Source organism: Lepidochelys kempii, chromosome 9 (genome assembly GCF_965140285.1).
Source record: "Lepidochelys kempii isolate rLepKem1 chromosome 9, rLepKem1.hap1, whole genome shotgun sequence".
NCBI lineage: Eukaryota > Metazoa > Chordata > Testudines > Cheloniidae > Lepidochelys > Lepidochelys kempii.
This window is the reverse complement of record NC_136388.1, coordinates 87134965-87154554: the sequence shown is the minus strand read 5'-3', so window position 1 is coordinate 87154554 and position 19590 is coordinate 87134965. Positions and strand designations below refer to the sequence as shown.

At 38.3% G+C, this 19590-nt stretch overlaps 1 protein-coding gene across 10 annotated transcripts in view; it reads right to left on the bottom strand.

The window, feature by feature from the left end:
* Positions 1 to 19590, bottom strand: part of TENM1 (teneurin transmembrane protein 1) — a 1397628-nt gene that overhangs the window by 604216 nt on the left and 773822 nt on the right. For all 10 annotated transcript variants that reach the window (XM_073361279.2, XM_073361281.2, XM_073361264.2 and 7 more), the window contains one exon: positions 901 to 998. The gene's annotated coding sequence lies outside the window, so the exon portion shown is untranslated. The remainder of the gene's footprint in view (positions 1 to 900; positions 999 to 19590) is intronic.

Genomic DNA, 19590 nt, shown 5'->3' with positions numbered 1-19590 from the left:
CCTCCTTCTGGCTGTTCAGTACGTTTTTTATTTTTTAAAACCCCCTCCACTTTTTGCAAGTATACATCTGCAAGACTCATCAGTAACTGACCTCAACATGTGTTGGGCAAATCACGCCAGCAACAAAAAACTTCCGTCAAAGTTTCGGGTGTGTCCAATTGGAGCGTTTACCCATTTGTTTACAATTTTCACATTCAGTGTTCTATGACAGAGTTTCGCTCTTGATAATGCAAGTCCTCTTCATACCACTTGAGACCTGATAGCTACAGAAAAAGCCTTTATTCTCTGGGGCATTTAGTTAAATATGTACCCTAACAGACCGTACAGAATCCAATAAATACATGTGCCATATTTTCAACTCTCTTCGTGTCGTTGGGGTTGCCACTGTGTAAATGAGGAATAATTTGGTCCAAAATGTTTAATTTTCATACCAAAAATAGTAAAATTCAAGAAAAGATTCAGTGCAAACTAATATGTCTGCTACTATACTACTTCTCCCTGTCCTGCGCCAAGGATCATCGTCAAGGCTTATTGCAAGTACAAAAGGTATATATACTGATTCTGACTCATACAGATGTTCATACATAATTCCCACTGGCATGAAAGGGAGTTACTTGCATTAATACATCCAACAAGACGGCAATATTCCTATGTCTATCTCTTTCTTGGATCCAACAAAGCTATGCATTAAAATCAATGAATATAATACATTTCAATTTGAAAATCAATTACAGTGAGGAATTTCAACTTGTGGTTTGTGACCCGCATGGGGGTCAGGACAACCCTGCACTTCCCATATTGCTCAATGCCATGGGGGTCTGGGATAGATGGGAAGGTGTCCCTTATATGAAAAGGTTTAAAACCCAACTCTAGGGTACGTATAGGTGAATATAAAGGTACCTCAATGTATTCGATTCAGAAACTTCTCTTCACTTAAAGATGATTAACAATCATTCAGAACATCTTCAGGAAGTCAATGGCATCTCTCTTGAGGGACCCTGCAAATAATAAAATTATGTTTGTGATCTTGGGATTGAATGGGTTTTATTCCTTAATATATATTTAATGTCATTTGATAATTGAGCACTTGTTGATTTCACCAGTAATGATGGACTCAAAGTATCCTTGTGATTTCTTTCATATTTCGTAAGACAAACTAAAAAAGTATTATTGTTACAGGCAAGTCTGGATGCATACTTGCCTGTATCGCATGAAATCACAAAGGAATTCCACTAAAGGGAACTAGCAGAGGGAACTAATACAGATTAATCACACATCAGTAGAAGGTAGTAGCACACAAAGGCACATCCTACAGCATAAACATCAGTGCTCAGGTTAATGTACCACATAAATCAAGCAGCTTTATTTAGAAGTAACAGACGTGTAAGTCAACAGGATTCCAGATCATGCCAAGAGAGAGACAGACAGACAGGACTCTCCTTCTCTCAAAAGAAGCAACAAGACGTAAAGTCAAGGGGTCCAATAGCTGTTGTAACATATTCATGGCATAAAGGGACTACTAAGGGTACAGAACTGGCCTCCAGGGAACATCCCATGTAATTCTCAGATGGTGCAGAGAATGGAGAGGGCACGGCTGGTGTGCATTGCACTAAGACTATTCTCTGCCTGCGTAAAGCAGTAAGAGGGCCGTTGCAGCCAGAGCATAAATTAGAGCACCCTAAATCTGTATAGAGGCCTGGAATGTCTGAGAACACAAAGAACATACAGACTGCTTTAAGCCACCTTTCTGTATCCCTCCACAGATGAATGAAGTAGCAGATAATTGGGGTCAAGAACTTTAGCTACACATACAGAAAGAGTTCAAAAGGCAGAAACAGAATTTAAAGTCAAGAACTTTAGCACAAACCTCCAGGAAACCTTGTTCCTTACAATAATCATCTTCCTTATGACTATCTGTTCTTTTGTTATGGATAGTACTCTACTGAGTTTCAAATAGGGAAGTGTGTGAAACTGACTTCTAATCTTTGGATGTGTGAAGTGACCCATTTTTTCAGGATAATTACATACAACTAAGTTGGTGTAACAGAGAGCACAACAGAGATGGTGAACAGTGCATTACATCTCAGTATCCTACTCTGAGCATAATATGAAAGCCTATTTTAAGGAACAGTGTAAGAGTCATGAAAGGAATAACAGATTTTTCTAGTAGGAATATTTTCTAGTAGGAATGCAAGCAAGCAATGGAATCCCTGTTCACTTTCTCTAGTTTAAATGTTTAACTGTACAATTGTACCTCCTAGATTAAAGAATGCCATGAATTTGTTTAAATTCTACAAATGGAGTATCTACCTACTGTCCCTCTTATGAGTTTAGGCTAGAAATAAATCTATATAATACACTCTAGAAGAAGTCAGTAAAACATGTATACACAAGCCAGTAGAGAAGTAACTTTGATGAGGATTGATGGAAGGAAGCTTGTTTTCCATATAGATAAAAAGAAAGGGAATGAAGGGTTCGACCCTGCCCTCAGATACATGGGCATGATGTAAACACGATACAGGACTTTAACAAAGAAAATTAATGTTTTATTTCTGGGTTTTGTGTTTTGTAAGAAAAAACTCAAGATATTCAGAATTTTCAAGTTAAGTAGGAGTATTGAGCTCTAACTTTGAAGGCTCTTACAAAAATCAGTGTATTGACAGGAGTAAAAACAGCTCTCTCTGCATAGCAGGTAAAGTCACAAGTCATCAATAGTCAGGCCAAAAAAGCAAAAAGAGAGTTGGATCTGGAAAGGTATTAGTAGAAAAAACAGTGCCTCTTCAATCCATGAATAACTCCAATGAGATTTTTATCAATGGTGGAAAGTACAGACCAGAATTCTGTCCACTGGTAGGACAGTAGAATTTTCAAAAGCGCTCAGTGTTGGCCTTACTCTCCTTCCACTGACATATTAGTGGGAAAAGAGTGCAGAGCACTTGTGAAAATCTCACTCAGAACTGACAGTGTTACTGTAGGAAAAAAAAGTGATGGCTCAGAACTATGTGGTTGAAACCCAGGTATAACTTAGGCCCAATATTTCCTTTAGGGAAGTAATACATATTTTATATACATCTGTCAAATATCAGAATTATAAGGATGAACCAAACATTGCAAGGTTCTTCTGTGAAGACATTTTTCCTCTGTAATATTTAGCATGACAATCTAAAATAGAATTTGACACTCTGCTTCTATTAGACAGGTATAACCATTGACCCAAGAAAAACTAAAAGATCAAAATAGTAAATTCCAGTCTAAAATAAGGGCAGAAAATTATGCATTTCTGTTCCGTTACATATAATTAAATGAAAAGAGGTTCATTTTGTTTTGTTGTTTTAATAAAAGAGAAACAAACATGATTCTGACATAAATGATGGTAAATAATTTACTATAAATATTTTTCAGTTGTCATAGGAAACACTTTGGGGCTTGATTCTGTTCTCGTTTGCCCCACTGTAACTCCACTGAGTCAATGAAGTTACTCCTAATTTACAGGTTTCAGAGTAGCAGCCGTGTTAGTCTGTATTCGGAAAAAGAAAAGGAGTACTTGTGGCACCTTAGAGACTATTAAAAATTAGTATCCTTTTTCTTTTGTAGAGAAGGAAAGTGTGTGTCTCTAAGGTGCCACAAGTACTCCTTTTCTTTTTCCTAATTTACACTGGCAAGATCAGAATCAAGCCCTATATTACTACTGACAGGGGTAAAACAGACTGTATTGATTGCTTACAGTTTTCAGCTTGTATGCCTATATATTACAGGGCCAGATTCTGACCTCAAATGCATCCCATTCATGCTCATTATCTTGAATGGGAATGCATACAATTCAAATAAGGGCAGAATTTGGACCACAATTATTTACAGGTATTTATATGGCCCTCATTAGCACAGCATCTGTGCACCTGTGAGATAAGGAAGTATTATATCCCTGTTTTATGGATGAGGAACTGAGGCACAGTATGGCCACGTGGCTTGGCTAAGCTCATACAAGTCTGTGGCAGACAAGCCCCTTGAGAGAAATCTGGGGCCCCAGTACATTGCTTCCTGGGCCCCCACCTCTTCCCAGTTCACTCCAATTTCACCCCAGTTACAGACATTTTGCCCTGCCCTTGAGCTTGAGGACCTAGCACAACTGTTCTCCCACCTTGTCAGCCTCAGTGGCTGAACAGGGACTTGAACCCAAATCTCTTATGTCCTAAACTAGCACCCTAATCACTTGGAAAGCCTTCCTCTATCACTCAGATTAAAAAACCCAAGTGTAGATAGAACAGGGACTAGGTCAAACAAGCTTAAGGAAACTGAGGGAGGCAACAATTGCATCAATCAGAAAGTCATGTGTAAATTGACAGCTTGAAACCTTGAACAGTTATTCTTACTGAAGAACAAACCATGTGGCACATGATGTTGACTGAAGAAGCTGTGAGAATATCATGCACCTCTGCTTGAACCCAAAAGGAGCATGTTTTTACTTTTGAAGTTGCGAGGCTAATTCCTGCTTGAATTACTCATGGGAAGCTTCCCAGCAAAGACTTCTCACATGACTAAGGTGCATAGAATCTGGCTCATTACCCTATTAAGCCATTCCTAATTCACCGTTTTTGAGAATGTACTACCCCGGGAATTGTGAGACAATGGCTTTCTCCCCAGCCTGGGGAATTAAAAGCCACACCAAACGAGTCTTTGGCCCTTGGTTCTGGGCTCCACTTATTGCCCAAATGAGCATAAACTCATAAACAGAAAACCCTAGATGGGGTTTTCGACTCAGCCAAAATATCCAAGGCCTCTCACCTGGAATCTTCCTTCCTCAGGGACTACTGAAGGAAACTGTCACTATTTGAATAATTCGCTGGCTTTTATAATCACTTATTTTCCTCCCACCTGGGTCTGACAATTGATGATAGCTGGCTGGCCAGAGGCATCTGGCCCTTAATGCAGCAGGCCACCCTGTTACAGGAATGTGTATCAAAGCCTGCTGTCCAAGTGAATATGGTGCACACCAGTAAACCATCATAGAAATGGTTCAAAACTACAACTTTTGGGTCTAGTTTTCTAACCCTTCATTGTTCAAAGGTGACTGGGGTTGGGCCCATGTTGAGTTTTAAAACTATGACTGTCTTCTGTGGAATCCAGTCACAAATACAGAACTGCCAGTGAGTTTCTATTATACTTCTGGATGAGAGGGGATAAAAAGACTTTAAAAAACCAAGGAAAACAATCCTTGTCTTGAGAACAAGGATAAAATGCTTTTTACAGTTCATGCCTTTAGAACAAGATGTTTCTCCGGAAAGAAAAGTTTTATTGCTTTTTTCCAGAGGTGATAACTCAAAAGCTTCATAAAATTGTTGATATTATTCAAATAAATCAAATAATATATCAGTTCAACAGCAAGTCACCCTGGGACAGGTTGACACCTCCTACACATAAAATTGCAAGAAAGTGCCAAGGGGATTTCCACGGCAGAGTTTTTTTCCGAAGACTCTCCTCCACTGGTTGATAGGGTGTGAAAGCTCCCAGCCCCATAAATCCAGGGGATTCACATCAAAGAAAGCCACAAAGTCTGTACAGGAAGCGGACATGGCCATGAGTGCAAGGGACGGGGTAGATGACCTCTTGAGGTCCCTCCCAGTTCTACGATGCTATCATTCTACAGGAAGAGCAGTCCTGCTTGCCTCCCCCAGCTCTCCTGGAAACACGCTGCTATTGTTTGAATGACTTGCAGGTGCTCAGTAACAGCAGTAGAGAGAATGCTGAAGGAGTTAATGTTGCTGCAAGTGGCATTGACTCATGACAGGATTTCTTCATGGAAATCCCGAGGCTGAGCAGAGAAATGTGCCATGGGAGTCGCCGAGTTGCTGCTCCCGTTCCCTCACCACCCTGACTGGTTCAAATAGATCTGGAGCAAAATCATTAGCCTGGATTTCCATTTGCAAAGTCCAAGATTTGGGATGTGGTCTTCTCTCAATCAGCCTTCTTAAACTGCTCTGCCATGCCAGATGAGGGAGGGAGATCTTGGTTCCACAGAATGGGCACTAATAGCAAATGTATCCAGAACAAGACTGCTGCGCATAATTTTCCCAAAGGGCTCAGGTTATCTACAGAGCTTTCAGCCAGTATCAGGCAGCTTGTGTACCTGCTTGAGGCAGTACAGGATACATGAGCAGTAAAAAATCCAATTATGTCAACCTGTCCTTAGTGGATGTGGCTCTCACACAGGATCTGGCTGCAGGTTTGGCAGCATTGATTGAATTAACTCTGCCTCCCATCAGAATACCACTGGGACTACCATGCAGAGCATCCACTGAGGGGCTCCTGTAAGACTACAGGAAAAGGGTGATATCATCCAGGAGGTCACATACCCATCTTCCTTTTACTCCCCAAGAGGAAGTTCCACCCATGTTTGTCCCCCCTCAATTCCCGTAAGCAAATCCATGACAATGGAAACTCTCCATCAATTCAGATAAACATTCAAAACATTTTCATTCAAAACAACTTTTTACTATTGCAGTGCATGTAATTAAAAATCTTTTATTAGTCACATTTATTAGCCAATATCATGTATATACCATAAGTTCTGTTTGAGTCAGGAGTTATTATCCTATAGAATTCTAAGATATATTCGCTGATGCTGTTCTTCTCTTATTTCAGATACATTTTCTGAACCCAACAAGCAAAGATACAGATCTTGATAGCTAAAGAAAATTCAAGGATGCTACCCTGTTTTGCTGTATTTTTTTTCTCCTCGAGAGTTTTATTTGTGTGCTCTCTCAAAAATCCATCTACATGGATGAACAAAACTTGACATTTATATAATTAAGCAAATATGTTATGTTGTCAGGCAACAACACATCCCTGATAATTATGAATGTATAATCATACCTTTGTTCATGTACCTAAAGGTACATGGGATATATAAGTGGGCCCAGATCCTTGGATCTAGTCGAGGAGTGCATGGCACAACTTAGGAGGGGGGAATACAATAATGTCTTTAAGCTCCCTTGATCCTGGGCCATCTGTGAATTAGGCCAGGCTGTTGGTTGAAATCAAAGCAATGTGAGAGGCCCTCCATTGATGCAGGCTACCAATAGCCCAATAAAATAGTTGGGAATTATCAAGCGGCAGTGAAGTTCCAGCCACTTCCCTATACTGGCTACCAGTCGATGGTGATGTAGAACCAATACCCACTACAATAGGTTATGCTACTGTCGCCAGGAATGCTGATGTGTGAGCTACTCTTCACTGGCAATGCAACATGAAGTCATCACAGCACACATCAGAATCATGGCCAGAATATTTAAGAGCATGTTTATAATATTAACATATCTATATTATCTGATTTATACTGATAGATCTGTATATAAAAACACAATATATAGTGTATTTTCCAAGAAATACTGTAATACTCTGGTTTAAGTAATACAATAATTACACCAACACAAACTATGTTAATAGAACATTATTAAGGTCACAAAGTCAAGTAGTCAAAAGTTAGGAAATGCTAGAATTAATGCTGCCTGAATAGTCTTAGTTTGGCTTCCTAGTGTACTTTGATAGACTCTTTAAATACTGGATCATATCCTGTTTTTTCATCGGACCTCTCATTTATTCAGTTTACACAATGGACCGTGCTCACTTAATGAGCGGGTATTTAGTATTTTGTTTTATCCTCATTGCTCAATGTGGCCTCGTGGCTAATTTACTGCATAATATTGTTAGTTAATACATATATTTTAGGCTTAGTATACACTACATTAATAGACATTATGTGCATGGTATTAATGATATATAATATATATGATTATATATATCATTCTATATAGTTATACATATATATATAGTTGTTATATATATAGTTACATATATATATATAATATTCATTTACATTAACTGAATATATTTAACCCAGAATTTTGTTCACTCACGTCAAGCATCCAACAACACTTCTCAAAGTAGAAGTTATCTTTAGCATTAGAAAATAGGAAACTTATCAAAGCGAAGATGCATGAATATTTTGTATGAAGTACAGTTAGGGAATACATGTTCCCATTGGCTCCCAAGTCCTAATCTCCCTCCGTGTGCTCCTTAACCAATATTAGTATCTCACTAACCCATCCAGCTTCTTGTCCCAGCTAGTTCCAGTTTTCTCCCCACATCCTGACTCCTTGTCAGATCTCCCCTCCTCTGCCACATGGAAAATTTCATCTCATATGCATGAAAAGCATATTATAGCATAACATTATGTACTCTAAGCTGCTATTTTTCATACTTCTTTAGGATTTTAGCCATGTGACTTTCACTGAAGTTACTGGGAGCTCTGTGATTAAATCCTGGTGAAAGTCTTTGAAAACATAGAGCTAAGCATTTTATTCTGTCATTTGTGTTTATGCATATATATCCTTTGGTTCTCAGTGGATCTTTGTGTTAGAATAAGTATGTACTCTACACATTATTCTGATCTTTTAATGTCAAAAATTCACAGGCAAAATCTGATTTGCAGATGGCATTTGAGCAGATGCATAAAAGGCAGGGTATTTCAAATGTGATCATGGAGATTAACTTTTATATAACCACATAAGATGAAGGGCCAAATTTCACACTCAAACAGCAGTTTAAACCAAGGTGTGACTTCACTAGAGTTAGGGAGGATTTATGTTGGTATAAGTGGGTGTGGAATGCCACCCAAATGTTTGCAATACCTTATGTAGGGGAGGAGAACCACACGTAGAGCAAATTCAATTTTATTTTATTTCTTATATGCATTCTTATATTACTCTTAGGCTGTGTAGAATGAGTTACCATCCATGAAGGACTGAATCCAGTCATGTTGAATATATATGTGTGATGATGTCAGCAATATGTACTATGGACACTATCCAGAAACATGATAAAAAATTTCACTATAGAAAAGGAAATCAAACAAGGCCACTCTCAGAGCTCTAGTTACTCACTACTAATATTTTAGTTCAGTCAGGGTTGGCACACTGCATTTATGCCTTCCTGTCACATCATGGACTGAGGAGAGTAACATCGTAGACAGTCCAGAACACTTCGACTTGCCTTAACACTTAAAAAAAGTTAAAAATTGGCTAAGAACAATTAGTGTATTGTTTATATTTCTGAAAGAAGCAGAAAAAAAAACCCTGAGGAAAAATGATTGATATCATCCCCCATGACAGCACCTATGTCCCTTAAAGTGCGTGTGTGTGTGTGTGTGGGGGGGGGAGCTAGAAGTAATAGGAGGAAATGAGAGGGAGGAGAGAGACCTCTAGAGGAATTCTGACTAAGAATTGGCTGATTGGAGGAGAATGCATGTTGACATTGATTGAACTAAAATAAAGTCATGGATGATTGTGGCCTGGGGAAGATGACTAGGTTTAGGAACTAACATCCTCCAGATCATTCACTCCACCTTGTACCTTGTTTACTGTTTGAGTACTGAATAGGAGTTTTGCTACTGATTTCAAGTAGAATGAGAGCTAGCCTTTCAAAATGGACCCCCAAAAGAACCATTATACAGACCTGGATTTGTATCTAAAATTTGTGGCTTGAGCCCATCTCCATTTCTATTACTAGAATTGTTTTAAAGTTAGAAGATATAATTTATGAAATTCAGGGCCCAATTCTGATCTCACTTACACCAGGTATATTCCAGCATAACTGCACTGATTTAAAGTGGAGTTATTCCTGATGTGCACCGGTGTAAATGAAAGCAGAATCAGACCTTCAGTCTTCAAGCACTGAATGAATTTACACAACAGCCTTGACCTCTGAGTTACTGAAGAATCCTACTCTATATCATTGGATAGATCTGCTGTTTCTGGAATAACTTTCTTTTAACATTTTCTTTATGCAGCAACCTGTCAAAGTTTGCATAGGCTCTCTTTTAAACAACTGCATTAATGCAAATGTTTTTGAGAAGACCATTTAGAAATAGTAAAAGCAAGTCTTTTACTGCTTTTATGCAATCTACCTTTACTGTAAGAATTTTTGAGTAAATGAGAAGTTGAATCTTTCAGAAGAACTTGTATGTACGTAAAGAGATATTAATTAATTTCACAAATATCAACACAACTGAAGAGGAATTTTGAAATAAGAAAGTTTCCTGTGAAAACTGCTTAATTAATTGGGACCATATTATGAGGGAGTTGTGCTTGTACAAGCCTTTGACTTCATTGGGTTGCACAGATGAAGAATTTTGTCCATTGAAAGGACAAAAGATAAACAACATATCTATCCATTATCCACCTGGCCATTTTTCAAAATCTCTTGTATGTTTTTTTTTTCTATTCAATGGACAAAATCTGAGATTTTCACATGCAAAGTAGCTAAATTATTTTCTATGATTATTTTAATACCAATATTAATGCACATGAATGTAAGCTATTTAACTGAAAGAACAGTACATTGACTGAAGTAATTCTTTTTCTCTTCACTTTATATTATTATTTTTGTCTTTTGCTATAGGAAAGACATCATCAAGAAAAGTCCACTCTCCTGATAGGTTAGCGAATATGCTCAAACAATAAATAATAAATAAGTAGTATTTATATAGCACTTTATGTTTTTCAAAGTGCTGAACAAATATTAAATATTCAATCCTTCCTATACCCCTATGACAGAAGCAAGCAAAGATTATTAAGGAAACCAAGAGACAGAGAGATTATGTTATTTGTCAAAAAACAAATCAGGAATGGAGTTAGGATTGGTCCTCAAAAGTTCTTAAGCCTAAGGTTTGTAGTCTGTCCACTAGATCACATTGTTTCTCATTCTCCTGGGTCATTGTGCTTCTCACCTTCCATTGGTCCTCTTCTTCCAGCAAGCACTTAGGAGTTAATACCATTAGCCTCAGTGCACCTTGAAGCAATGCTGACTCTCCTCTTTCACTTCCAGGTTATTAATAATAAACCACTTTCGTGTGTGGCACCCATGTGAGCCACTACGCTCTTTGTTCTTACCTGCCCTACAGCTTCACTCCCCCCTCCATTTCCCTTTCACATCTTTCCCTAAAAGTCCCTTCTTCTCCCGCATTTCCGCCATGGGAATTATCTTTTAAAATTGTTTCTCTCTTTTTTCCTGTTCTGCCTATATCTAAACAACATATTTACAGTATCGCCAGCCTCCTGATATAGCATTACCTCAATATGTAGCTATTCCATTTATTTACCATCACTTTCCTTTCCCTTTGTAAGTTTTCTTCTATTTAATGCAATTATACTTTCCCCAAACTATAAAGCCATTAAGCACTGTTTTCCTATTTTCTATTTCTTATTAATAATTTTCAAAAATACAGCTATCCATAACTAACATTCTGCTGCAGGATTTGTTTAGTTCTCCATAAATGTCTATATACTGAGGGATATTTCTTTGAGGCACTGTAAAACTACATTAACTTCTAGGGAATTGCACAGGTGTAACTGAGAGCAAACTTTTAGACTTTAGGGATGCTGGAAGCCAGAGTGGAGTAGTTTATGGCAGATCTAGCTTAATAACAGATAGCATTATAGCAGATCATCACTGTTTCTCATTTTATGTATCCATGGCAATTAATATCACAGCTATCAAATAAAATTGGTCTGGATAAATCACTTTTCACCCAATCAGTAATTATAGGGGAATGCGCATGCTGTTCCAGTTATAAGTCTGTCAGTATATCCTCCTACATAAGAAGAGGTTACTCACCCTGTGCAGTAACTGTAGTTCTTTGAAATGTGTCCCCCTATGGGTACTCGGCTCTTGGTGCACACATGAGCCCCATGTGCCCTTGATTGGAGGTTTACATTAGCTGCACTGAGGCTATATCAGGCTGCATGGGTGAAATGCCCCCTCATTTCCTTTTGCACTGCCGAGCCTCAGAGGAAACTCTGAAGCAGAGGGGAAGGAGGGCATATAGAGGAACACCCATCCTGATAATCCTCAGTTACTGCACCAGGTGAGTAATGTCTTCTTATTCTTTGAGTAGTGTCCCTACGAGTGCTCCACTCTTGGTGACTCCCGAGCTATATACCCAGTAAGAAGGGGGCAGATTTGGAATGGACTCCATCACAGAAGAGAGAATGAGGAAGTGAGCTGTAGCTCACGAAAGCTTATGCTCTAATAAATTGGTTAGTCTCTAAGGTGCCACAAGTACTCCTTTTCTTTTTGCGAATACAGACTAACACGGCTGTTACTCTGAAAACTGCCAACTGTAGCATCAAATCTGGAAGCATCAACTAGGGCATAGGTCTAGAGAAGGTATGTATGGAAGACCATGTGGCAGCTCTGCAGATTTCTGAAATGAGAACATTTCTAAGGAGAGCCATGGACGTAGATTGTGGTCTAGTCAAGTGCGCCCAAAGGCTGCTAGGGAGTTGGATGTCGACAGTCTAGTAGCAAGCTATAAGACATTCGGAAATCCATTTTGAGAGTCTCTGGATAGAAATGGTGGAACTCTTTGAATTGTCTGCAATTGAAACAAATGGGCTGTTGGATTTACGAAATGGCTTAGTTCCAGATAGAAGGATAACAGCCTCCTGACATCTAGAGCATCAAGAACAGTCTCCTGGTTAGAAATATAGGGTTTTGGAAAGAAAACTGGCAGGCATATGGTCTTATTCAGGTGAAATTTGGAAGTTACTTTAGGGAGAAACCTGAGATGCAGCTGTAAGGACACCTTATCTTTGTGCAATATTGTGAAAGGAAGGTCTGTCATTAAGGTCCCAATCTTTCCAACTCTGTGGGCTGAGGTAATCACCATGAGGAAGACTGTTTTCCCTGATAAATTCAGTAAGGAGCAGGTGGCCATTGGTTCAAACAGGGGTGTTATGACGCTTTTGAGTACCAAGTTCATGTCCCAAGCAGGAGTAGGGACCATCATCTACAGGAAGAAATTCCCCAAACCTTTCATGAATATCATGGTTGTGGGGTGAGCAAATAGAGAAAACCCCTCAATAGTAATATGAAAAACTGTTAGGGCTGCCTGATGAACTTTGATATAATTAAGGAACAATCCTGATTTCTTATTTGTTATTTCTTAACCTGTAGCAGGTACTCCAGAACAAGTAGAAGTCAGGCAGATTCAGGAACAGCATTATGAAGTTCACAACAATAGCCAAATCTTGTCCACTTTTGAAGACAAGGAGTAGTGTTAATGGCGTTGCACTGAGTGCAATGGGACTGCTCATGTGAGTAAAGCACCTTCAGTGTGCGGTTTTGAAGTATTTGGCCTTAAACTGAATAGCCAGTCTCAGCATCTCGGTAGAGCAGCAACTTTAAAAAACCGTTAAAACTATTACACTGTTTAAGTTATTCATTTGCTTAAAGAAAACAGAAGTTTACTGATTTACAACCCTTGCTTGGCAGTACAATGCAATACTATCTCGTATTTATAAAATGAGCCCTGATCTTGCAAAGATGACTTACAGATACAAATAACTGTACTCACATGAGCAGTCCTGTTGACTTCAGTGGGACTATTCATGTGTGTAAAATTGTACATATGTATCTTTGCCTAGAATTTGATAGATGATTAGTTGTGGTGCTGCTGTATTTCGTTTTTTAAAAAGATCAAGCTGCTATTGAAGGCAAATTCAGGTACTAGTCATGAAACATTTTTCAACTATGAAGATAAGGATTTTAGCAAGTGGAATTATTACATACAAAGGAACAATATTGACTAGTGAATAGAATCATCACCCATTGGTATAGAAGAAGATTTTACAAAAAGCTCACCAAGGAAAGCAAAAATAGTTAAGAGCAAAAGTTGTCTTTTTAATACATTGCTGGAACGATGGAATCAGAGGGAAATCTAAACAATGGGTTATCGTACTGTATGTGCTGTAGTACTTAAGTTTTAGAGTGTGGGTGATGTGAGGATTTTAACAAAACTCCCATCTTTCTCAGTTTATAAGACCTTAAGGAATTCCTAAAATGCTGAGCACAAATTAAAACAAACTTCCTTTCCTCTTATAAAAATAAAAGACACAGGAAAAAAAAGATATTCCTAGTAAGCCCATTAATATTGTATGTTCCATGATGTGAACAGGCCTCAGATGGTTTAAAGTGGTTGCAATTTGCTGCCCGTTTGGGGAACTGATACCGACTGAGGATCCAGAGCTGCTGGGAGCTATAGAGTCTCTGAAGTCAGGTCACAAAGGATAAGGCAATGAAGCTATAGAGTCTCTGAAGTCAGGTCGCAAAGGATAAGGCAATGATAGAAGAAAAACTGATGTAACCAAAGCAGCTTAGCACACCCAAGAGATGCTACTTTCATGCATGCTGCATGTCATTTGTATGGTATCATGTATTTTCCCTCAATGTCACATTATCTTACACACAGTTAGATCACGCTCTTGCAGACGTAGCTAAAATATTGTCATTAAGTACATGGCCTGCAGCATCAGCAGAGTCTGACTCTAAGCCAGACTGCAGGGGACTTCAGGCAAGTTAGCAGACTTCAGCTGGTTTAGCTCTTTCTGGCAGCAGGGAGTGCTGCTCTCCCCCTCCCTGTGACCCCTGCATTCTAGACACTGTTCTTCCTTTAGTTGCAGTCCAGAAGCCACATCATTGTCCCCATCCCTTGCTCTTTCCACCCACTGATACTTCCCACTCCTCCCTTCCCAATGGGGCATCATCTGTACCACTTCCTTTCCCACACCCCTGCTGCATTGTCCTCTCCCATTCTCTTCTTATCTATTGTGGCCAAAATCACACAGGGAAGAGCTGATGGCAAACCACACACAAGATAGTTTCAAGGAAGGAATGAGCTTTTCACTCTCCCTCCCAGCCCCCGTCAAAAAAAAAAAAGCGTCTATGGTGTGTTTACATCATCCACAGTAGCTATCACTAAGGGCTTGTCTAAAAAGGAAAATTATACCAGTAAAAGGTAAAGGGTGAGCACAAATCAATGTAGTTATAACAGTATAACTCACCATGTACGCACTCTTATTCTGAAATGACCAGTGTAGTTAAACCTGTATAATATCCTGTGTGGACTCTTTTAATCTGGAATAAGGAGAGTATGTGCTACACTTGTTTGATTTTACCAGCAAAATTAGTAAGGCCTAAGAGTGTACCCCAAGCTTGGCAGCTCTGTATTTATTTGTATTTTTCATAGTTTTTATGTTCCCAGGTTAGAAATGCATTTCAGTCCAATTTTTCTATTTGCTGTTAGAAATCTAACAATGCAACTACTTTAAAATACTGCTGAGTGAGTGAGTCTAGAACAGAGAGGTTGTTGGAGAAGGCTGGGTATGGAAGCAGCAGCTAAATTCACCACAGAAAAAGAGAATGTTTTTAGTACTGTTTTTTATGTTGTTAGAATCTTCATTAAAGAACTTGGCTAATTTCTCTAAATCTCAACCTGCCCAACTCAGAAACTAAACATGGAGAAATGGAAGGCTGCAATCACACAGAATTATCCCTTCTTAGCCATCAGCACTATTAATGCAGTAAATTTGCATAATTTAGGGGGCCTGCAACTGTATCTGTGTTAGAATATTCAGCCAAAGGAGTAAACAGCTTGCTTAAGTATCCTTGAATGCCTCTGAATATTGCTGCCATTTATCCAGCTTTATACAAGATATATTTTAGTAGAGATGGGCCCCAAAACAAAACCTTGGATCCCAATGCCTGCAAACTTTGGGACTTGGAGGACAAAGAGAAGGTTTCAAATTTAAAACCTAGGAATTTTGCAAATATCTCCTGTATCCACAAACCAAATACTCCAGTTTCAAACACCCCAAACATGAGTGTATTTTTGAATGGGTATCCTGATCTGGGTCAGGATGTTGCAGCCTCAACCTAGGTCTAATTTTTATCCTTTATGCCTTAGTTTCTGGGAAGACTAGAGGAGATGAGAACAGAAACTGGATTGAAATATTGTTGACCATTAATTTAAACATGGTTGAATTTCCCTTAATTGGCAGTCAGTATTTCAATGATGCAGCTAATTGTTTCCATATGTGGTTCATGACATTAGGTTTCAGCCTGAGGAATATGGTGCCAAATGGCATCTACCCCTTCCTGCTCTCTTCTGTACATCTGGATACCTCAATTTATCTTGATGAAAATCTGCACAAATTCAACAGAAAGGATAAATAATCTCAGAGAAATTCAGAGAAATCTTTATTGTCTATGTTCAATTTGTCAGACAAGTTGATTGGTGAAAGGCATAAAGGTAGAGGAGAGAGACACTCCTGGTCTTAGATTATTGATCTTTACATCATGCTATTAACATCTAGTTGTATTGTTGCAGTAGTCACAAATAACTGAAGATATTTCTAAATTAAAAAGTGCATAGCTGAGGAAGCCACAGCACCAATTTGAGCATTATGGCTGACTTGAACTAATCCACAGTGAGAACTAGTTGTCAATGTTTTTAGTATTAATTGCCCAACAATTTCAAGCTATCTTCAGATGTCCCTCTACAGCTGAAAATTTTCCCCTCAGTCTTTAACCTGCTTTCACTTCCTTGGAAAATTACTGACAACAGAATCATCAGACTATTTCTGTTGTAGCAGGTCTATTTATAATTACAGATTCATTGCCTTGAGTTTACATGAATATTTCATCCACTAAACGGCCAACCTGCACTTATGGTATGGTAAACTGCAAACATTATCGTATTAAAAGCAACTCAACAACACACTTCATGCCAGCTTAATAAAAATGTCATTTTAAATAATGTTGAGGACTACTACGTAAACAACTTTTACCACACCTGGGCCACCAAAATGTATTTATTAGAACGAATATATTTTCCCTTTCATTTAGATTTTAGTTTCTTAAAAAGATGAGCTCAGACATATAATTCCCAAGCAACAACCATGCATTCTATTTAGTGAATAGCCACACTACATGGAGAGGTACTTTTTCCATTCAATTACCTATGAAAGCCTAATGTCCATTTTCCACAATATTGTATATTTGGCAGACATAACCTGAGTCACTAGACATCTTTCATATTAAATATACACAGATAACTGTGGATTATTTAGGTGACATATGAAAAATATACTAGTTGCAAATCAGTACAAAATCCATATGCTGACTGCCAAAATCTGTTGAGTCTGTGGAAACTTGTTGAACCTATTTACACTGAAAAGTAGTGAAGTAGGGTAGAAACGTATTGGATGCCAGGCAATTTTCAAACTAAAAATTACACCCACCCTGATCATCAATATTGAGAATTGGGGGAAAGTTAATTAGACGCAAATATTAATTAATTGCTTCTCATTCATTCACGAAAACTAAATTTAAAAAGCATGGAATAATTGATTATTGTTATTAATGAGGCTACACGTACGGGGTAACCATGTAAAAAGTTACCAAGGATTCTTTTGCTATACACTCAGAGGGGCTCCAATATAAACAATTGAACTTGACTTTGAAATAGAGAAAATGCTTAGTTAAGTAATCAAAAATGATAAAAGAAACCAACAAACAATTAAATTGACAAGGATTATGCAAACTAAATACACAATTAAAAAAGGTAAATAAAACTAGTGATACAATGTAGCAGCTCTTAAAAGAGCCTCTTAACACAAAATCCTAAAACAAAGTAAACTAAAACAAGGCTGGTTAACTACATTGAATGCACGAGCGTTCTAAAACTGAATATAAAATTCAGAAAGCAATGAACATTAAGTACAATGGCGTTAACTTAATTATTTAGGGTACTAACAGCATTAACAGGTTGTCTACCCTAATTAAGATTAATTAGTAACTAAGCAGCATAACTAGATAAACCAAGACATAGTGTCAGGTCACCAAGTATAAACTCAATGAACTAGATTGCAAGAATTATAATTCAATTTAATATCAAAACCTTTAAGCTAAAGAGAAGTTAGGCTGGAACTAAATAGGTTGGATAGAATAATATGATCAAATATAGTGTCACCTTAGAAGCTAACAAAATCATTACTACAACTTTGCTTCTGTCCTAAAAAATAGTATTCTGAGGTTAAGCATAATTTTTAGGCAAATTCAAGGTCAAATAATCATTACAACTCAAAAATAATTAATGTTTAAATATACATATCTAGCTGGAAACAACAAAGCTGAAGTACCAGAATCACCAAATGTGATTATTACGCCACAATGCAAAGCAGATAGGAATAGCTCTGATCTGGTGGAATTAACAGGCTAAAGTTTGGAGAGAGTGCTCTCCCGGCGACAAAAGAAAACCCCAGCAAGGGGCAGTAGCTTCATCGACGGGAGAGTGGCTCCCACCAACGAAGCGCTATCCACACCAGAGCTTTTCGTTATTAAAACTTCTTCCATTCAGGGATGTGTTTTTTCACACCCCTGAGTGACAAAAGTTTTAACAACAAAAGTGCAGTGTAGACAAAGCCTAAGATACAGGACAAGGCAGAATGGTGATTTAATAAAGTTGCTAGTTGTCAATAGCACTTCAAGTTAAGAACTGAGTTGAAACAAGACAACACTAGGCATATCTTGTTCTCACCCCTGCATATGTCTCAGTGGCTAAATTCTACTCTGAATAGTGTCAGTGTAAAACCAGAGTAACTCTAGTGATATCTATGGAACTACCAGAGATTAACAGCTATAAATTGAAGGAAAATCGAGTCTCCCATATCCTGGACCAGATTGCCACTTCCTGCAGAAAAAACACTGGGAGGTTCCACACAGAGAGAAAACAGTTTCTCCTCAAAGAGCTTGCCCTGTGTTCTTCCAGTGGTGGTAAAGGTGAGGTTTAGTTCTGCATGGAAAGCAGGGGAGGTTGACCAGTGGATCCCAGGAATCTATCATAAGTCTGCTTCCTCCAATATCTCCCCTAGCTTCTGTCTGCACAGCTCCAGTTGAGATGTTCTGATAAGTCTCCCCTGAAAGATAAGGGAATAGGGACAATGCACAGCCCCTCTGCCCTGCATTGCCCTTCCCTACCTCCTTCCTCCAGCACAGTTCTGCAGCCTACACGACTGAGCACTACACAAACTACAGAAAGGGGAGACAACACTCCACAGGCAGCCAATTCCCCTGTCTTGTGACCTGAGATAGGTTTGTTTGCAGAGTTCCTCCCCATGCATATTTGGGGTGCGATATCACAACACTATTGCCTGCCGGCTATAAGCAGTGTAATTAGCACCTCCAAGAGGCTGTGATGCATTTGCTGACATTTTCTGTCATTACCATGTTCTGACAGGTAATATATCCAAGAATGTATAAAATCATACTATTCAAATCACCCATGGCTAATTGATACCTGCTGGATTGGTTACAGCTTCAGATGTACAGTAGAACTTCACTAACTTACATTTCGTTAATACAAGCTCCTAATTCACAAACAAAAAGCCCATCTTTCCCTTCTTATCAAAGACACAATAGAAGTGTGCTGTAATGAGGTCTCATTAAAAAGACTATTACTTAAAATAGATTACAAAATATTTACTAGAATAGTATTTTAATAATTAAAATACACAGGTCAAAACAATAAAGTAAGTTTTAAAAATGGTTTGTTCCATGCAAAATTCATAAAAGAATGTGAATAACTGAAATTGCTATATAGCAGTTACTTTATAGAGGAAAGAAAATGTATACCACAACTGATAAGGGGACTGAAAAGATTTCAGTATTTTGCACAGTGATATAAAAATCTCTTCA